This window comes from Cnephaeus nilssonii (genome assembly GCF_951640355.1).
Source record: "Cnephaeus nilssonii genome assembly, chromosome: 4".
Classification (NCBI taxonomy): Eukaryota; Metazoa; Chordata; class Mammalia; order Chiroptera; family Vespertilionidae; genus Cnephaeus; species Cnephaeus nilssonii.
In genome coordinates, this window is record NC_137075.1 from 45,742,661 (window position 1) to 45,765,273 (window position 22,613).

Sequence of the window (22,613 nt, forward strand, 5' to 3'; positions counted from 1 at the left end):
TTGGCATGAGGATTGGCCTGAAAAGGCCTAAAAGCAATGATAACCCAGTAGCAATGAGCACCTCTGCCTCTAAATTGTAAACTCTAAGTGTCCTTTCCCACTAAAATAAAATCAATGGAAACACATATGTGCAATTTCTCCTTGGAGAAATGGCTTATTCCAGGTTTGGCACAGAAAACTGTACACAAACTAAATATAAGACATCTTGTCAAATGAGAAAGCAAAAATGTTAACGATACTACTGCAAGCAAATTAAAAGGCAATAGGAGACAACTGAAAGGATTCTCATTTGCCAAGGATGAAACAATCAGAACATATACAAGAATGCAATGACAGGAAAACATAAAAAATATAAACATCCATAAGTTCACAGTCATACTCAAAAAAGAAAAAAGAAGAAAAATTCCTGTTTGGTCAACTTTGGAGGCTGCTAGAATATAACTATTCTGAAAATTGGAAAATAAGTAGAAAGAATCAAGCACCTATCCTGCCTTTCTGATATGAACAGTATTTCTGGAAAACCAAAGAGATAATGAGGGCATCTTATTCCCTAGAGAATAATCATGGCTAATAAAGGGAGAAGAAATGATTGAATTAGAAAATCACCTAGAATTAAGAAATTCAGCCCTGGTCAGGGCACGTACAAGAGGCAACCAATCGATGTTTCCCCTTCCTCTCCCTTCCTCTCTCTAAATGTCAATTTAAAAACAAAAAGAAAATCAAGTGTCTTCCCATACATCAAAAGGTTACTGGTTCAATTCCGAGTCAGGGCAAATAGGTATATCTTGTGGGTTCGGTCCCCAGTTGGGGCATGTACAGGAGGCAACCAATTGATGTTCTTGCACACTGATGTTTCTCTCTCCCTTTCTCTCTTTCTCAAATCAATAAAAACATACTCAGTGAGGATTTTTTTAAAAATTGTTTTAAAGAATTCCAATCCCTGGTTAAATAATGAATCTAGGCAATGACCAGCAATGGCTGCTAAAATCATAAGGTAAAAAAGGTGGATGGGGAACTTGAATAGAGAAGGATCAAGTTGAACCCATCAATTAATCTTAACTTCACTAAAAAGCAGGAAATGGATACGATGCAACAAAATTTTCCTGATATGAGGCAACAAACTTTTCTTAGTACCACTCTTTTGTTGTTGTTAATCCTCACCCAACGATATTTTTTCCATTGATTTTCAGAGACAGAAAGAGAGAAACATGGATGTGAGAGAGAGACATTGGTTGGCTGCCTCCCACACTCAGGATCGAGCCTACAACGGAAGTATGTGCCCTTGACCAGAATCGAACCTGGGATCCTTCAGTCCTGGGCTGAAGCTCTCACCACTGAGCCAAACTGACTAGGCTCAGTACCACTCTTAAAGTCCCACCAACAGAAAACAAAAAAACAACAACATAAATCTAATCAAACATCTAGATTTACTTATCATGTTACAAAATAAGAGGACCAGGAGCACATGTTAAATTCAACATGAGGATACAATGAGCTAAATGCATAATGTTGGATATCCTAAAGGACAGTAAGACCATTTTTCCAACAAATAAATGGCAAAGAAAATAAAATAGTTTATACTACACATCACAAGAAACAAGATATATATAAACCTAAGGCAACAACTAGAAAGAAATAGAACACTATTTTTAAAGTATTAAAACGAAAAAGCACTTTCAACCCAGAATTCCTTATCCAGGGAAAATCCCCTAAGTACATTCTCAGATAAAGAAAAATTAAGATTATGTGTTGTCAGCAGAGCTTCTGGGAAAGAATTATCAAAGAAATTTCTCTGAAAAAGGGAACAAAAGGAAACTTAGAAAAACAGGAATGAAGGAAGAACAACAGAAACCTAGGCAAATATAACAGACTAATCTCTTATATTCTTTAAAATATGCTTGACAGTTAAGAACAAAAGCTATAACACTGTCTGAAAGGATTTTCAATGTACACAGATATAATTCATAAGACTACTACAACAAAAAGGTGAAATGTTAGAAAGACCTATATGATGGTGATTACATTCCCCTTGGAGAGGTAATATAATAATTCTAGTAGACTTTGAAAAATTAGATAGGTATATTGTAAACCCTAGAGCAACCACTTAAAAAGAAACTATACAGTAAGACATAGTGTAAAGCAAAAACAAATGAAATAAAGTAGAACATGGTAAGATAGCCATGGCCCAGTGGCTCAGTTGGTTGGAACATTGTTCCGTGCACCAAAAGGTTGTAGGTTCAATTCCCGGTCAGGACACATACCTAGGGGCATGTACAGGAGGCAACTGGTAGATGTTTCTTTCTCATATTAAGGTCTCTCTCTCTCTCTCTCTCTCTCTCTCTCTCTCTCTCTCTCTCGTTTCTTTCTCATATTAAGGTCTCTCTCTCTCTCTCTCTCTCTCCCTCCCCTCCATCCCCATCCTCTCTCTCTAAAATCAATAAAAATAGCCCCACTGGCGTGGCTCATTGGTTGAGTGTCAATCTATGAACCAGGAGATAATGGTTCTATTCCCAGTCAGGGCACATGCCCAGGTTCCGGGCTCAATCTCCAGTGTGGGGCATGCAGAAGGCAGCCGATCAGTGATTCTCTCTCATCATTGATGTTTCTATCTTTCTCCCTCTCCCTTCCTCTCTGAAAAATCAATAAAAATAAATAAATAAAAAATAACATCATAGCACCAATAAAAACCTGAAAGTTTTTCTCCTAAGATCAGGAACAAGACAAGGAGGCCCACTTTCACCACTTTTATTTAACATAGTATTGAAAGTCCTGCCCATAGCAATCAGACAAGAAAAAGAAAAAACATCCAAATTAGACAGAAAGAAATAAAACTATCACTATTTACTTCTATATAGAGCAGTGGTTCTCAACCTTTCTAATGCCACGACCCTTTAATACAGTTCCTCATGTTGTGGTGACCCCCAACCATAAAATTATTTTCGTTGCTACTTCATAACTGTAATTTTGCTACTGTTATGAATCGTAATGTAAATATCTGTGTTTCCTGATGGTCTTGGGCGACCCTGCTAGCGCTTCTCAACCTGTGGGTCACGACCCACAGGTTGAGAACCGCTGCTGTAGAGCCTAAGACCATCGGAAAACACAGATATTTACATTACGATTCCTAACAGTGGCAAAATTACAGTTATGAAGTAGCAACGAAAATAATTTTATGGTTGGGGGTCACCACAACATGAGGAACTGTATTAAAGGGTTGCGGCATTAGAAAGGCTGAGAACCACTGATATAGAGTATCATGATAACATGATACTCTATATAGAAAGCTAAAGACCACCAAAAAAAACTAATAAATTCAGTAAAGCTGTAAAATACAAAAGTAAAATCTATGGTGTTTCTGTACACTAAAAACGAATTATTGGAAAGAGAAATTAAGAAAATCCCATTTTCAAAGTGCATCAAAAAGAATACCTAGGATTACATTTAACCAAGGAGGAGAAAGACCTGTACTCTGAACACTATAAGACATTGATGAAATAAAATTGAAGACACAAATAAATAGAAGGATTGGATTGGAATAACTAACATTGTTAAAATATCCATTCTACATAAAGCAATTTATAGAGCCAATGCAATCCCTATCAAAATACCAACGGTATTTTTCTCAGTACTAGAATAGATAATCCTAAAATATACATGAAAACACAAAACACCCTATATAATCAAAGCAATCTTGAGAAAGAACAACAAAGTTGGAGGTATCATGCTTCCTGATTTCAAACTATATTACAAAGCTATAGTAATCAAAACAGTATAGTACTGGCACAAAAACAGACACATAGGTCAATAGAACTAAACAGAAATCCCAAAAATTAACCCATAATTATATGGCCAATTATTCTATGATAAAGGAAGCAGGAATAGACAATGGGGAAAATATAGTCTCTTCAATAAATGGTGTTGGGGAAACTGGACATATACATGTAAAAAAATAATAATAAAGCTGGACCACCTTCTTACAACATATACAAAAATAAACTCAAAATGGATTAAAGACTTAAATATAAAACCTGAAACCATAAAACTCCTAAAAGCAAACATAGGCAGTAAACTCTCTGACATCAATTATAGCAATATTTTTGGGGATCTGCCTCCTCAGCAAGAACTACAAAAGCAAAAATAAACCAATGGGACTACATCAAACTATAAAGCTTTTGCACAATGAATGAAACCATCAACAAAACAAAATAGCAACCTACTGTATGGAAGAAGATATTTGCAAGTGATATATCCCACAAGGGATTAATATCCAAAATATATAAAGAGCTCATACAACTCAATATTTTAAAAAAAACAACTGAATAGACGTTTCTCCAAAGACATGTAAATGGCCAACAGACACATGAAAGGATGCCTAACATAACTAATCTCAGGGAAATGCAAATCAAACCAGAAAGATAATATCTCACACCTGCCAAATGGCTATTATCAGAAAAACAAGACATATAAGTGTTGTCGAGAAAAGGGAACCATCATGCACTATTGGTGGGTTGTACTGGTGCAGTCACCATGGAAAACAGTATGGAGGTTCCTCAAAAAATTAAAAATAGACCTGCCATACAAACCAGCAATTCCACCTTTGGACATTTATCCAAAGAAAACAAAAATACTGATTCAAAAAGATATATGCATTCTTATGTTCACTACAGCATTATCTACAATAGCCAAGATATGAAAGCTATAGATAGATAAATAGATAAAGAAGATCTGGGGTATGTGTGTACGTATTCACTTCATGGCTGAGTAATATTCCATTGTAAATATACACTGAGTGGCCAGATTATTATGATCTCTGAATGCATAATAATCTGGCCACTCAGTGTATTTGTATCTCAAATGGGTACCAAAAATATTCTAGACTTTTGCTGGAGATCAACCACCTATTTGCCCTGAGCTTTCTATCAGCCAGTGCAAAGGGGAAAACTGATCAGGTGCACGATTTATAGTATCTTTGATATTAAATAAATGAGGTGCTCAAGAGAAGTACACTGAGTGGCCAGATTATTATGCGTTCAGAGATCATAATAATCTGGCCACTAAGTGTATAAAACTAGAGGCCCAGAGCACGAATTCGTGCATGGGTGGGGTCCGGCCGGCCCACCCCGATCGGGGCCCATCGGGCCGGGGCCAGCGAGGGGGAGGGGACACGGGAGGTTGGCTGGCCAGCCCCGCCCCCCCGGTCAAACTCCCTGTCGAACTCCAGGTCGAACTCCTGGTTGAGGGTACAATTTGCATATTAGACTTTTATTATATAGGATAATATTCCATTATTATAGAAATAAAATATTACTCAAATGTATATAATGGAATATTACTCAAATAAGATATATAGCAGAATATTACTGAACCATAAAAAATGAAATCTTGCCATTTGAGACAACATGAATGAACCTAAAGAGTATCATACTAAGTGAAATAAATCTGACCAAGAAAGACAAATGACATATGATTTTATTTATATGGGGAATCTTAAAAACAAAACAAACAGAACAAAATAAAAATGAATTCATGGATACAGAGAACAAACTGATGGTTGCCAGAGAGAAGGCAGGAGGAAGGGTGAAAAAAGAAAAAAAATATTTGGAGGTACAAAGTTCCAGTTATAAAATAAATAAATCACCGAAATGTAATGTACAGCAAAGGGAATATAATCAATAACACTATAATAACTATACAGTGACAAATGGTTACTAGACTTATAGTGATCACTGTGTAAGGTATACAGATGTTGAGTCACTATGTTATACATCTGAAACAAATCTGATGTTGTATGTCAACTTTAATAAAAAATGAATAAATATATAAATGATCTAAATGCACTCCTGAAAAGACAGAGATTTTCAAGATATGATTTCTACAATAAATTCACTTCAAAATTAATGATGTATGTAGGGTAAAAGTAAAGAGATTCCCACTTCAGCTCTTTACTCTCTAAACTAGGGTCCCTTGGCGTGGCCTGCGAGGATCAGGCCAAAACCGGCAGTCCAACACCGCCTGCTGCTCCTGGTCATCCCAGCCCCGCTGCACTGGCCGCAGGCTCATGCCCAGTCTGTCCCAATTGGGAGAGGCTCGTGCCGCAGCAACAACACTCACCAGCTGTCAGACCTGCCTCTGGTGCCCGATGCAGCTGAGCGGCGCTCCTGCTGTGACAGCGCACTGACCACCAGGGGGTAGCTCCTGCATTGAGCGTCTGCCCCCTGGTGGTCAGTGCGCATCATAGCTACCGGCTGGTCATCCGGTGGTCACAATCACTTAGGCTTTTATATATATAGGTAAGATAGTAATTTAATCATGACACATCCACATGCATCAGCAAAATGTTGGTGACATTTTTGTAGCCTGCAAAACAGATTAATTTACAGTTGATTTTGCTTTGAAGCAGACAAAATGTAACTTCATATTAAGGCAGCATTAAGTACTGTATAGAAATACATCATTCACTTTAAACTCATCCAAATATAATTTACCAGTTTTCAGAATTTCCAGCACAGAACTTCCTAAAAAGAGAGCCATTGTTCAATTACAGATCAGTGTGGGTAACAAAGTGAAATTCAGAAGAAGTAAAGTTATTTATTTGACATTTAAATCTTTATTAAATCTTTAAATTTTTGCCTCAGTATATACTGCCTTTTTATTATACAAAGTGTCCATCCCAAATTTCAGGTAAATGTATAAACAAAATGTAGTACATACAATTCAGTATTTCAAAAAGGAAGGAAATTCTTACATATGTTACAACATGAATGAACTTTGAAGACATTAGGCTCAGTGAAATAAGCCAATCACAAAAGGTAAAACATATGATTCCATTTATTATAGGTACCTAGATTAGTTAAATTCTTATGGATAGAAAGAAGTTTCTGTCTGGTGGTTACCAGGGACTGAGAGGAGGAGGAAATAGTATTTAATAGGCAATTAGGGTATGGAGTTTCATTTTGGGAATATTAAAACATTCTGGAGATGGATGGTAGTGATGGTTGCACAATGATGTGAATATACTTAATGCCACTAAAATGTACACTTAAAATAGTAAACCTTATGCATATTTTTAACAAAGTAAAAAAAATTTAAATTTTAAATAGGACTACTAGGTACCCCTCGATATATATATACCGTATATTTTAAGAGGACAAATCCATTTTGTTTTTTTACTTTTCAATAACCTTAAATCCTTGAGGGATACAGCATTACATGGATTCTGTGTCCAATGGCCTTAGCAGGAAGGTTGCTTTGGAATTTAGCATGAACCGTGCCACTGTTTCCATGAGCACGAGTTTCCACAGATTACTCTGGTCTTGTGTCACCAGGAGTCACTGTGTTGTTCTTTGTTTTGTACACATAAGCACATCTCTTGCCTAGACAGAATTCTGTTTCATCTCGAGCTTAGACATCTTCAATTTTAAGAAGAGCTGTGTGCTCCCTCTGGTTCCGGAGATCCCACTCATAGCCAGCAAAAATGGCCTTGGACATATGCATTTGTCATTATAGAAGTCCTGTTCCCAGCAGGCCTCCACAGGCTCCAAGATCTATCTCACTTTAAATTACCAGTGGGAAGATCATGGAACAAAGTGGTATCTGGATAAAATCCTTCAGAACACTTAAGTAAATAAAAAAAAATACAGCCGTTCCAATTAGGAAATAAACCCTAGTGAAAAAAGCCCAGAATCCTTTAAGCTACCAAGGTGTACTAGACTTCTTTTTTTAAAAATATATTTTTATTGATTGAAGAGGGAAAGAGAGATAGAAACATCAATGATAAGAGAGAATCATTGATTGGCTGCCTCCTGCACGCCCCCTACTGGTGATCGAGCCCGCAACCTAGGCATGTGCCCTTGACCAGAATTGAACTTGGGACCCTTCAGTCCACAGGCCAACGCTCTATCCACTGAGCCAAACTGGCTAGGGCTGTACTAGACTTCTAAAATGGCTCCCCATGAACCCCATCTTGTGCTGCTGATCCTCTCCCCTTGAATGTGGGTGGATCTAGTGACTTGCTTCTAATGATAGAATACGGCAAGTGACAGGATGTCACTTCCCAGATGTACTATAGAAGACTGTGACATCTACCTTGCTCACATTCTCTTTTTTTGACTCTTCCTAGTTGCTTGATCTTCTGATGAAGCGAGCTGCCAAGGAAAGGCCACATGGCAAAGAATTGAGGGCAGCCTCTGCTAGCAGTATTGATTCCACTTTTAATAGGTACCAACATCTAGCAGGGAAACGAGGCCCTCCGTCCAACCACCCACAAGGAATTTAATCAATCTAACAATCATCAGTTAGTTTAAAAATGGGTCCTTCCCCAGTTGAGCCTTGTGATGACTACAGCCTACCTTTATTGCAGCCTGTGACTGCCCCTGAAACAGACTATCTAGATAAGTCAAATCTTGCCCCACAGACACTGTGAAATTAAGAAATGTTGTTTTAAAACACAAGTTTTTGGTAATTTGTTCTGCAGTTATGCAGCAATAGATAACTAATACACTACCAATCTTCATTGGTATGGGGCAACAGTATCTCAAACTTGTACCTGAAGCACAGATTCTTTCTGATTCCACATCACAAATTATATCTGAAAAATTAATGTAATTTGGCTATATGCTGTCAAATAATTATTTAGGACTCATTTTTTTTAGTAATGCTAATAACTTAAAAATAATCTATTTTGGTGTAAAAATCGAGATACTAAAAGAGAGGAATTAAATAAATTCCTTGGAAATATCATCAATGACCTAAAATAAGGAGTAAAGAGCATGCTAATGAATTCAGACAATGATGCTAAATCTGGAGGTGTTGACAAAACAGAACTTCAAAGAAGATCAAAATATGGACAGAACATACTAAATGGATATTCAACTTGTAAAATAACATGTGGTGAAAATCATTTAAAGCATTTGGTAAGTAGAAAAAGATTGAGAAGGAAGTAGCTGGCAAATTAATAAGTAAACAATGACAATCCATGAAGATGAAGACCGTATCATAATCATTATAATCTTTACCAAGATAAAAATTTATGAACTTTGCATTTTATCAAATAGATATCTGAAGTTAATCAGCTGAAAATGAGACATCAAACTGTACATAATTTAAAAGTCACATAGATGCACATATACAAATGTAACAAAAAGATGAGAGAAAAATGAGAAATAAGCAGAGAATGAAACTAAGAATAAGAAGCGTAAAAGGCAAATGGATTTAAAAAATCGTGTAAGAATTCCAAAAACATAAACCAAAGTAAAACCCACTTAATGAAGTGAACTCCCTACAAGAGTATTATTTGAGAAAATAATGTAACACTGCAGTGTGCTCACTGTCTCTAACTCCAAGGACTCCCCCACAAAATACATATTAACACCTGACTACCTAGCCAGTGATGGCGAACCTATGACACGTGTGTCAGCACTGACACGCGTAGCCATTTCTGATGACACGCGGCCGCTGAGGCGGCCGCATGCCGAGGATGAAACATTTGCTGCTCCTGAGGATGAAACATTTGCGAAATAATGTTTTTTTCCTCAAAGTGACACACTACCCGAGTTATGCTCAGTTTTTTGGCGAAGTTTGACACACCAAGTTCAAAAGGTTGCCCATCACTGACCTAGACTCAAATCCTGGCTGTGTAACCTAGAGCCCATTACTTAATGTTTCTCTGCCTCAAATTCCTCATCTATTAAAAAAAAAAAAAGGGATAAGAACAGTGGCTATCTAAGGATTGAAAGTGATAATGTAGGACAGCGGTCGCCAACCTTTCAGAATGTACTTTGGAAAATAGTTCTGTATTATAAAGTAGAGCTGAACATATGCTCACCCTGTGACCTAGTAACTCTTTTCCTAGGTATATATCCTACAAACACTCTTCTCTCATGTGTACCAGAAAACATGTTCAAGAATGTTCACAGCCACACTATCCATAAATGCCAAAAACTTGAAACAACCCAAATGTCCACTAAGAGAAGAATGGATAAATTGTAGTATATTCATACAGTAAAAAAATAGTTTCCTACTGCTGACATACAAATTGCCATAAGTTTAGTGGCAAAGCAACACACATTTATAATCTTACAGTTCTGGATATCAGAAGTCCAGGCAGGTTTCCATGGGGCTAAAATCAAGGTGTCAGCAAAGCTATTCTCCTTCTAGATCAGTGGTTCTCAACCTTTCTAATGCCGCGACCCTTTAATACAGTTCCTCATGTTGTGGTGACCCCCAACCATAAAATTATTTTCGTTGCTACTTCATAACTGTAATTTTGCCACTGTTAGGAATCGTAATGTAAATATCTGTGTTTTCCGATGGTCTTAGGCTCTACAGCAGCGGTTCTCAACCTGTGGGTCGTGACCCACAGGTTGAGAAGCGCTAGCAGGGTCGCCCAAGACCATCAGGAAACACAGATATTTACATTACGATTCCTAACAGTGGCAAAATTACAGTTATGAAGTAGCAACGAAAATAATTTTATGGTTGGGGGTCACCACAACATAAGGAACTGTATTAAATGGTCGCGGCATTAGAAAGGTTGAGAACCACTGTTCTAGAGGCTCTAGAGGAGAAACTATTTCCTTGCCTTTTCTAGCTTCTAGAAGCTGCCTGCCATTCTTTGGCTCATGGCCCTATCCTGCATCTTCAAAGCCAGTTGAGCAGCAACTTCAAATCTCTCTCTGGCTTCTGCTTCCTTCCATCATCACATCTTATTTCTCTCTGACAAAATATATATGCCTTCCTCTTATATGTGATTATATTGAACCCACCTTAATAATCAAAGATTATCTTTCTATCCCAAGAACCTTAACTTAATCATACCTGCAAAGTCCCTTCTGTCATAATAGTGTGATATATTCACCAGTTTTAGGGAGTACGACATCAATATCTTTGGGGGATCATTACTCTACCTACCACAAAAACTATACTAAAATGAAAATGAAGCAACTACTGCTATACTGAACTATATGAATGAATCTCACAAAAGACAAAATCAAGTAAAACGAAAGTATACATACAATATAAGTCCTTCTATATAAAGTTCAAAAATAAGCAAAACTAAACTATGTTAAATAGGGATGCAAACATAGGTAGGAAGTCTGTTTTAAAAAAGTAAAGACATACAGTCGCGCAATCGGTTAGCGTGTGGTACTTATAAACAAGTAAAGACATGATTTTTCACAAAAATCACAAGAATGGATTCTTTTGGGATAAACAAGGGAGCTTCTGAGATGCTGGAAATGTTTCTTTTTTTTCAATATGGTTTTATTGATTTTTTTTTTTTTTTTTAGAGAGAGAAGAAGGGAGAGAGATAGAGAGATAGAAACGTCGATGAGACAGGAACATCATCGATCAGCTGCCTCCTGCATACCCCGCTACTGGGGATCAAGCCCACAACCCGGGCATGTGCCCTGACTAGGATTGAATCGGCAACCTCTTAGTTTCTGGGTCGATGCTCAACCACTGAGCAACAACAGCTGAGTGGCAATGTTCTATTTCTTGACCACTTGGCTTTATAATTATTCTTTAAAAGATATGTTTCATGTACTCTAGTATTCTTTAAAAAAATATGTTTTATGTACTCTATTATTCTTTAAAAGATATGTTTTATGTACTCTATGATTAATATATCTTCTACTGCTTATATCTTAAGAACAGTAACAGGTAGTATAATCATATAAACCACAGGGAGGGAAAGCCAGACACAAAAACAACCACCTAGCAGTGTGATAGACAGCAGGAGACTGTCCAATCTATGCAAGGTGAAAAACCAGTTAACCTGTGAGTTGAGCATGAAACAGAAATCTAGGTTCAGAGTAAAGAAATAGACTTAGCCCAGCTGTTTTGTCTCAGTGGTTGAGCGTCAACCAATGAACCAGGAGGTTGCTGGTTCGGTTCCCAGTCAGGGCATAAGCGCGGGTTGTGGGCTCCATTGCTGATGCGGCGGGGGGGGGGGGGGGGGGGGGGGGGGTGCATGCAGGAGGCAGGAGGCAGGAGGCAGCAGATCAATGATATTTCTTTCTCATTGATGTTTCTATCTCTCTATCCCTCTCCCTTCCTCTTTCTCTAAAAATCAATAAAGAAAAAAATTAAATAAAAAAAGGCTTAGAATCACATACACAATTTACAATGTCTTCTTATTAAGCTATGAATATTTTTAGTTTAAGAGCAGAAATCTACTCATCTTTGTATTTTTAGTACTAGCATAATAATTTTTACAGAACAACTTTTCAATGGATTTTTTTGAAATATTTTTTAAAATATGTTTTTATTGATTTTTTTTAGAGAGAGAGGAAGGGAGAGGGATACAGAGATAAAAAAATTGATGAGAAATATCAATCGGCTGCCTCCTGCATGCCCCCAGTGGGCATGCAACCCAGGCATGTGCCCTGACTGGGAATCAAACCTGTGACCTCTTGGTTCATGGGTCAATGCTCAACCACTGAGCCACACCAGCCAGACTGAAATAATTTTTTAATATATTTTCATTGATTTCAGAGAGGAAGAGAAGAGGAGAGGGAGAGACAGCAACATCAATGATGAGACAGAATCATTGATCAGTTGCCTCCTGCATGCCCCTATGGGATGGAGCCCGCAACCTGGGCACATGCCCTGACCAGGAATCAAAACTGTGATCTCCTGATCTCCTAAGTGGATGCTCAACCACTGAGCAACACCTGCTGGGCTCAACCGATTTTTAATGATTGCAATGTCTTTCACCTCCTATACGTTTTGCTTGATTTTGTAGTCCTCAAGCAAATAATTGAGAGTCAATTTAAAAATTCAACATACAATCACTCAATAAATTATTATGAATACATTAAAGAGTAGAAAGAAGTATAATGCATGGGACAGTGTGATCATATAGTTTCTCAGAGGAGGTAGAGAGGATTTATAGTGGTTTGGTAGATTGCAAAATAGCCACAAATTCCTTCCATTCCTCAATATCCTTCCCTTTACAATTGCCCTGGCTGCAACTCTCATCAAGAGGCAGAGTTTCTTTCTCCATCCTGGAAATCAGGTTTGGCTCTGTGACTTGTTTTGACCAATGAGACATCAGCAAACATGACCCCGATGCTTGAAAAGCATTTATGCATTGGAAATTTGCCCAGTTTTGCTGGTTTGGAACCCAGATTGTGAAGAAACCCAAGCTACCTCACAAAGTGAGCCCAGACAAGTTCAAAAAAACCATTCGGCCAAGCCCAGTCAAACTGCTAACCCACGGAATAGTTAACTAATAGATTATTATTTTAGCCTCTAAACTTTGGAATGGTTTGTTTCAAGGCAGAATCTAACCAACTGAGGAGGTAAGCAAAGCAAATGAGCACAGCATACAAGTGCATGGGTAAGTGAATGCAGGAGATTAATCTAAAAGGAAAAGAGTTCTGATTGTGGATAAAGAATACATAGACCTGAAAGGTAAACTGAGTTAAGACTAAAAATCAGGCTAGATACAGGATAGATTTTATTCTATTTCAGCAGACAAGGGAGAGCCACTGAAGGACTTCAGAGCAAGGAAGGATATAGTATAAGAGGAAAGGAAGTCTAGTTAGGACTACTATAATCTAGATAGGCTAAAGTAATAAAATTCAAAATTATCCTACATTTGGAGGGAAGCTAGATAATTCACTAAACAGATAACAGTGTGGTTTTATAAATGCCATATATAGTTTATGTAAGATTCTACTCTTAAATAGATAAATAGGAAATTTATTTTTACCTACAATTTTAATCTCAATGGGAAGTGCTAGAATAAATCATCAAAAGAGCTTAAGATGTGTCTAAAGGGTAAGAAAATATTTTTACTCTCTTTTTGAGCATAAAGATAATATATAGATTTCTAGTGATACCATAACTGTAAAATATGACTTCTCTTTGAGATTTAAATATACCCACCAGACCATTTCAGCTCTGGCCTCCACAATGTATAAGGGACCAGATTTACCCTCCTACCTACAAACTAGAAAAACAGACAAAAATATATGAATGAAACAATGGATTTTAGACACAAGACAACAGGCAGTACAACACAGGGGTCCATAAGAGAATGGAAACAAGTGAAGTAAGCCTTACAACTGCCCCACCTCACAGCCTAGGGAGTTTCCAGGCCACAGCACAGTAACAGGGAACCCAAAGAGAGGCCAGAAATCTCTGTGAGTTGAGGAAAAAGAATTGAAAGTTTTGGGGAGGCCAAGGCAGGGCAGAACACTGGAGAGAGCTGCATAAAGAATGAGCTCTGGATATCTAGAGAGGGTTCCTCTTAAGGCTTTGGCTGAGTACTTATCAGTGCATGTGTGTGAGAAAACAATCAAGGCCAGGGAAAGGACCACTGAAAAGGGGCAGGTGGAAAAATTCGTGATGCTCACAAAGGGCCATAAATAGTTTGTATACTCACCAGAGTGAAAAAGACCAAAAACAATGAGGGCCTTGAATGAATCAAACTATTTTCAAATAACTGTACCCCACAACAAACCCCAAAATATTTAAAGGAAAACAAACAAATATATCCAACACATAACAATATAAAATCACAATGTCTGGAATTCAAACAGAATTACCAGGGCTGCAAGCAAAGAGAAATACCACTCCAGAAAAGCAGACCCAGAAATAGTATAGGTGATAGAATTGGCAGACAAGGACTTTAAACAGCTATTATAAATATATTCAATATAGTAAAGAAAACACAGAAAAGCATAAGCATGAGAGAAATGGAAGGTATCTGAAAATTAACTTCTAGACATTAAAAGTATATAGCTGAGATAAAAAGTACATTGGATGGGCCTGGCCAGGGTTGCTCAGTGATTGAGTGTCATCAACCTATGAACCAGGAGGTCATGGTTCAGGGCACATGCCTGAGTTGCGGGTTCAATCCCCAGTGTGGGGCTTACAGGAGGCAGTGGATCAATTATTCTCTCTCATCATTGATGTTTCTATCTCTCTCTCCCTCTCCCTTCCTCTCTGAAATAAATAAAAATATATTTTTAAAAAATACATTGGGTGGGATTAACACCAGATTAACCATGGGGGGGGGGGGGGGGAGTGGATGGGGAAGGGAATTAGTGAACTTTAAGATACAGAAAAAGACTATCCAAAATGAAACAGAGAGAGAAAAAGACAAAAACCAAACAGAGCATCAGTGAACTACAGGAGAACATCAAAAAGCCTAATATATATTATACACAAATATAACTGGAGTTCCAGAAGGAGACAACAAAGCGGTTATGTACTCTTTTATTTTGTTGTCAGTTACTGTAACCATACTGTCTTATATAAAGTTTCTCTCCACTTTTAGCAGATACACATTTTAATTTCTGGAAATGTTTACTGAGCCCAGAGACACTGCATCCTGGGGAAAAGTAAAGCAAACAAAAAAGTCTTAAATTTTCCAAATTTGATGAAAACTATAAATATGCCAAACAACTCCCTATTATTAAAGTAAAAAATCATATGCTTTCTAAAGTTATCATGATCTATTATGTAAGTAAATAATATTTAGAATGCCTGATCTACATTCTAAAAATAGATTAAAATATAGTTAGATATAATGGCTATATCATATATCTCAAAAGTCAAAATAATACATTTTTCACAGTATTAAAATATTATCTAAATTATGCTTTAAAATAAACAAGCTGAGGCATAGACACAAGTTTATAAAAACTACACACCATCTAAGTTTTCAAGATATCTAATAATACTAACGTAAACAACAGAAATAAGGGTCAGAATAGGATAAACCCTGTGGAATTTTGTTTTTGTTTGAACCCATAGGTTTTAGCAAGAGCCTCTCTAAAAAGTTAGTAAAAAGACATGAAGATTTGTGAATAAAACACTAAACTGCTGATAGCAAAAGAGAAACAAAATTTAGTGACCAATCACACTATAACTGTTCCTTCTAAACTTTCACAGGAGGTAAATTATACTTCCACAGCAGCATGGAATATCTCTGGGCTAAATAAATATATTCAAGAAAGTAAAATGTCTATTAAAGAGACACTTTACAAGTCAGCATGGTTACAATTACAACAGAAAAAAAAGTTCTGCTTTGCCTGGCTACCATACTAACAACACATAAACAAATTCTTCCTTTATAGAAAGTACAATGTAAGTTACATGGCCAGATTGTAAGGAAAACACTAAATAAATAAGACCCTTCCTTCAGTAAAATGTACTGTAGCCAGATCAACCAAACAAAGCATGTGTCTACGATCCTCCCACTAACACAAAGAAAAAAAAAAATCAATACTGAACCTTCTCTGTACTGATAGTCATTCTACCTAGATTTAAAGTATATTAATTTTCTCTTTTTAAAAAGAGCAAAACTGAGGCAAAGAGTGATTAAGTAATCTAAGGGCATATGATATATTATAGTAGAGATGAGAATAGATTCAAATCTCATTTGGTGCACAATGAACAGTTCATATTCATTTGTTTAATAAACATTTATTAATGTTAAGAGGTTAGTGGCTAGACTAACCCCATTTTCTAAACCAAAAAGTAGATGCCAGCATATAAGGGATATATTTTTACCTGATTTACAAATGGATTTATATATTTTTAAAATTATAAAGATATTCAAATTAGATCCTAATTACTTCTAGATTTTATAACTCACCTATACACGGCTGGACTCTAGCTAGAGAGATTCTAACTTCATTCCTGGAAGACCTCTTTCTTGTAACCTTACATACCCTCCTACTGGTAATGCCTCATCCTACTAGTAACTCCTGAAGTTCAATCAGAGAATGTGAAACATAATAGGAATTCTGCCAGTACTCAAGCAATTGAGGCCTGGGAGAACCCCAAGTAGAAACCCATATTGGAGGGAGAGATGGACGCTTTAGGACAAAAGTTTTCAAAGTGTTCTGACATTCTAAAAGGACCTAAAGCTGTATAAGGAGTTGTGTGAACATTTACTAATTTTTATTAAATGTTTTAAATTTAAAAACATTTGCCCTAACCAGTTTGGCTCAGTGGATAGAGCGTCGAACAAGGGTCCCAGGTTCGGTTCTGGTCAAGGGCATGTACCTTAGTTGCAGACCCATACCCAGTAGGGCGTGTGCAGGAGGCAGCTGGTCAATGTTTCTCTCTCATCCATGTTTCTAACTCTATAGTCCTCTCCCTTCCTCTCTGGAAAAAAAATCAGTAAAATATATTTTTTTAAAAATAAATTTAAAAACATTTATTTTTTAACTACTTAGAGCTATCATATAGCCACTAACTTCTGAATCTGATAGAATATGTAGGATAAACTTTAAAAAATACTATTTTTATGGTTGATAAAACAGAAAACTACTTCCCTGAACCTACTTCCCAGGTGTTAGATCTATCTATTAACATGCTCGTGTGGTAGTCTGCATTTTGTTTTCATGATACTTGGAACACTTCTAATTTCATGTTCTACAACTGTCTGCTCCTATTGTCTTATAAGCTCTAAAACTGAGATCATTTCTGTCTTTCTCACTGCTGAATCGCTAACCCCTAGCACAGTAACATGGTAGATACTTAACAAATATCCTGTATAATAAAAGCCTAATATGCTAAGTGTCAGGTCGACTGGTCGGCTGGTCAACCGGTCAGCCTTTCAACCAATCAAAGCGTAATATGCTAATGATATGCTAAGGCCACTCAACCGCTTGCTATGACAAGCACTGACCACCAGGGAGCAGACACTCCAACCGGTAGGTTAGCTTGCTGCTGGGGTCCGGCTGATCGGGAAGGAGCAAGATGGGCCGGACATGCCCTGGAGCCCTCCCGCAACCCCTCCCCAGCTGGCCAACCTCCTGTGCCCCTCCCTGGCCCAGATCGTGTACCGGTGGAGTCCCTCGGCCTGGCCTTCGCCCTCTCGCAATCTGGGACTCCTAAGGGGATGTCAGAGAGCCGGTTTCAGCCCCATCCCGCAGGCCAGGCCAAGGGACCCCGCTGGTGCACGAATTTGTGCACTGAGCCTCTAGTTTAATAAATAAATGGATGAGTCTATTGCAATGGTTCTAAAATGATATAATGAGGTTCAGAGAAGCTAACTTAAGGCGGCAGCAGTGGAAATGAAAAGGAGAGGTTTTGTGTTAGTTAGAATCAAGAAAGAGGAAGCCAAGAAAGAAAGAAATGAAATTTTTGAGCTTAGATGACTAATTAAACAGTAAATATATATATATATATATATATATATATATATATATATATATATATATATATATTTTATATATTTTATATATTTTTTATTGATTTTTTACAGAGAGGAAGGGAGAGGGATAGAGTTAGACACATCGATCAGCTGCCTCCTGCACACCCCCCTACTGGGGATGTGCCCGCAACCAAGGTACATGTCCTTAACTGGAATCAAACCTGGGACCCTTCAGTCCACAGGCCAACGCTCTATCCACTGAGCCAAACCAGTCAGGGCTACAGTTATATTTTTATTTATAGAATTAAAGAAGGTAAAAGACAGCTGACTTTTGTCTTGGACATGTTGAATTTTTCAAGTATTAGACAAGTAGCAGAAATGAAGTCCTAATTGACTTATTATCTACCATGTGATTTAGCTTCCAGATAATTTTTTTCAAATCAAATTCATGGGAGGTATGGCTCATATTTTTCTCTTTAGGTACTCATTTCTTTCCTATGTTACTCTCTTCATCTCCTCCTTATTTGCCATTGAAAAATGTTGATAGCCCTGGCCAGTATGGCTCAGTTGGTTGGATTGTCATCCCATAAACCGTCCCATACACCAAAAAATGGCGGGTTTGATCCCTGGCCTGGGCATATACAGGATGCAGCTGATCGATGCTTCTTTCTCATTCTCCTTCTCTCTCCCCAACCCCTTCATCCCTCTCTAAAACACATACACACACACACACACACACACACACACACACACGTTTGCTTAAAAATAACCTGTTTAAGAGATGAAATTTTCTAGCAAAATTGACATTCACATTATGTAAACATACAATTTCAATCTGCATTTTAAACCTACAATCAAGGATCAGAAGATATTAATGACAGAAACTTTCAAGTGGTAATATGTGGTGTACTTAGACTCAAAATGTAGCTCTAAAAACTCAACTTTTCATGTAAGACTTAAAGGCTCTTTTATCAAATATGGAAGTATGATACTTAACCTGAAAGCACTGGGTATTTAAAGTACAAAAACTGTAAAAAGTATTTACAACACAAGGATTCTATCCAAGGAAGCCTGGGAAGAGGTGGGGGGAAGGGGATCTACCACTGTCATCACTATTGTTTACAATATAATGGATAATGACAGAAGATGACAAGGAAGTAAAACAGTATAAATATGTTTAAAAAACTTATAAAAACGGAGGATGTCCTACAATATTACTAACCAAATAAACTGACATAGCTCCATCTATATTTTGAGTCAAAATAGAGCTCAAAAACAGGAAAAAAGGAATAGAATGGAGTAACTTTGAGTAACATACACTCAAGTTGTAAAGACTGTTTGCCATAGCCCATCCCCACACTGTGGGGCTCGGTGGTGCATCAACCCATCAACCAGGAGGTCACAGCTAGATTCCCAGTCAGGACACATGCCCAGGTTGCAGTCTCCATCCCCAATAGGGGACTGCAGAAGACAGGCAATTGATGATTCTCATCATTGATGTTTCTATCTCTCTCTCCCTCTCCCTTCCTCTCTCTACAATCAATAAAAACATTAAAAACAAACAAAAAGATTCTTTGCTACATATCTATAAAACAATTTTTCTTATCGAAGTTTTTTTAAATGGGGAAGGAAGTAAACTATATTTAATATTCCCATTAATTCTCAAAGGCTGTTTTATTTTGCTAATCAATTCAACTCCCACTAATTTAATAATGGTCATTAAACATTTTCCCTTGTTATATGTTGCTTTTTTCTTTAAGCAACAAACATTTATCATCTCACCTCAAAGTATCTTAGTTGGGTGATTCCAGCTCAAAGTCTCCCAAGAATTGTAATCAAGTTGTCATGTCTATATATTACTTTTTAACGTTATAAAACTTATAAAGAATTGCCTGCTCCCTCCCCCTCCAGAGTTAAATTTAAATTCCATGATGGAGGGAGGAACTTGGTTCTATAATATTCGTCTACATTGAAAAGTCAACAATCTATCACTAATTGTCACATTTTAGGCATTTTTATGTAAAAGTTGTCTAAATTATACAAACTCCATTTCTAACACTACATTTAAAGATATTTGAAGCCCTATATAATTGAGTTCAATTTGCTAATGCAACTTAGCCTAATCTCGTGAAGACTTCCTGAGGCATTATAATCAGTATTTAAAAGAAAGTGAAAAGACGACATAAAAATCTTAAGTCACATAATACAATAGGAAATTCACTAAATTATGTATTATCCATAGTACAAGATAATGATCAAGATATGTTATTTTTAGCCCCCTACTAAAGATCAAATTTGTTTCAATTCGATATTATAAATTAATATAGCCAGGGACTTCAATTTCTCCTTTCCTGAAAGAGGAAAAGGAATATCCTAACATTCTATAATAAAATTTTTCAAAATGTTAAACTTTCGTCATATTAAGTAATATTTGTCATCATTACTGCTTCTCTATTAAAAAAAAAAAAAAAGCATAGCCCAGCAGGGGTTGCTCAGTGGTTGAGCGTGGACCTATGAACCAGGAGGTCACGGTTGGATTCCTACGCAGGGCATATGCCCAGGTTGAGGGCTTGATCCCCAGTGTGGGGCATGCAGGAGGCAGCTGATCAATGATTCTCTTTCACCACTGATGTTTCTATCCCTCTCTCTGAAATCAATAAAAACAAATTTAAAAACCACACACACACATAGCATACAATCCCCTCAGTTCTTTAAAATCAATCTCCCATCTCCCCTCCCCTCCAAATAAACGTTACTATCTATTCTATTTAGCCAAAAGAAAACAGCAAACACATCTTTGCGGTCTGTCCTGGCAAATCAGTGTTTTAGAAACCAATGCAACTGTTATTAATGACTCAGAACCAAACACTGTAACAAAACACAGAGTGGAATCCTCCGCCCGCGTGTGTCTACATGTGCCCATTCATAATAATGTGATCCTCGCACATGTACAAAAACGCAATTTCTATCGAATATCAAAACATCTTTATATAATACACAGGTTATAATAAAACTGCCCTCTTTTGATGTTCAAAGGAAGAACAATTTCTAAAGCTAGCGACGAGAGGAGTTAATACCGGGAACGGCTGCCACCTATCAACTTTAATTCAAAGCAAAGTACAACTCAATGTCATTTTTACCTCTAAGGCCGCCACGACTGAAACAAAATTAACTCCACTGTAGGATAAAGTGCGACGGCACCCTAATGCGTTATTTACTTCTCTGACCTGTGTGGAGCACCTATGTATGGAGTCTTTTGTCCCTCCCACGGCAGCCCAGGGTGTCTACATCATCTTCGTCAACGCAAATGACGAGCAAATCCCGCAGCTCATTACTTCGCACCGTAAGGAACAGAAAGTGACGGCCTCCGCGGTCGTCACCACACAGCAGGCAGATTCGATGGCCCGATGGCCCGCTATTGCGCTTGGGGACGGGGAGTAGGAGAGAAGCGCTCAGAATAGCCCGAGAATCCCGTGTTCCGTCCCGATAGCAGAAGCAGCATGACTACCAGTGATATGTGGGTCACACACGGAGAGAGGAAGAAAGCGAAGCTTCGCGACCCTCTGAGTTCAAGGAAGACACCAAAAGCCTCTGGGGCGACGGGGCACACGCCTTCGGGGAAACTGGGGAGCGGCAGCCGGTCTCCGATGTGGAGTGACTGGCACTGGCACAAGCCCAGGGCGTGGGCAGCGACCGAGGAGTCTCCGTACCCTTTCCCTCCGCACCAGGGTCGGTCAGTGCGCGAGGAGGGTGGCCAGAGCAGGGGGCCAGGCTGGAGGAGGGCGAGGGCCGGGGATCCCCCCCCCGCCCCCCGCCTGGCCGCGCCCTGGGGGTTCTGGGGGTGTGTCCTACCTGGGCCGCGGCGGGCGCAGGGATTTCGGGCAGAGGGCTCAGGGCCGGGACCCGCAGGGGTCAACCTTCAGCAGGCGGGAACGCCGCCGCCTACCCATCCCCCGCCGCCGACTGCGGCGGGACGGAGCGCGGCTTCGAGGGTCGGCCGTCTGGGTAGTCCCCTCCGGTACGGTCCGCGTTCACTGGCGGCGGCGGCTGCTGCTGTTCCTGCTGCTGCTGGCCACCCCCCGCCGCAGCTCCTGTGCCAGCCTCCGCTCCTCCTCCTGCCGCCGCCGCCGCCGCCTCGCCCCCACCGCTCCCATCGCCGCTGCGGCGACTACTGCAGCGCCCGCTGACCCGACCCGACGTTATTCTCCCCCTTCGCAACCCGGCACAGCCTAGCCCACCTGCCCTGCCAGTGCGCACGCCCACCTCTCCGCCGCAGGTGCTGATTGGAGAGCGCGTCACCAGCCCGCCACGTCGGTTGGCTGGTCCCATTGCCTATCAGGAAGGGGGCGGGGAGTCGGGCCGAGAGCGTCTCCGCCCCCCACCGGAGAATTGCCGCTATCTTCAGGTTTGCCTGAGAGGGCGAGTTGCCGGGAAAGGAGCATCACAATAGCAGCGCGCCTGCGCAGGAATTCTGGGGCGCGTAGTTCCAGCCTCA

The 22,613-nt window shown here is 38.9% G+C and overlaps 1 protein-coding gene and 1 pseudogene across 2 annotated transcripts in view; both read right to left on the reverse strand.

The window, feature by feature from the left end:
- Positions 1–22,321, reverse strand: part of TTBK2 (tau tubulin kinase 2) — a 158,492-nt gene extending 136,171 nt beyond the window's left edge. The window contains exon 1 of the mRNA XM_079769307.1: positions 21,971–22,321. The gene's annotated coding sequence lies outside the window, so the exon portion shown is untranslated. The remainder of the gene's footprint in view (positions 1–21,970) is intronic.
- LOC307098476 (large ribosomal subunit protein eL33-like) lies at positions 6,564–7,772 on the reverse strand (annotated as a pseudogene). The gene has a single exon. The product of its transcript is annotated as a large ribosomal subunit protein eL33-like (transcript).
- Positions 22,322–22,613: the final 292 nt, after the last annotated feature.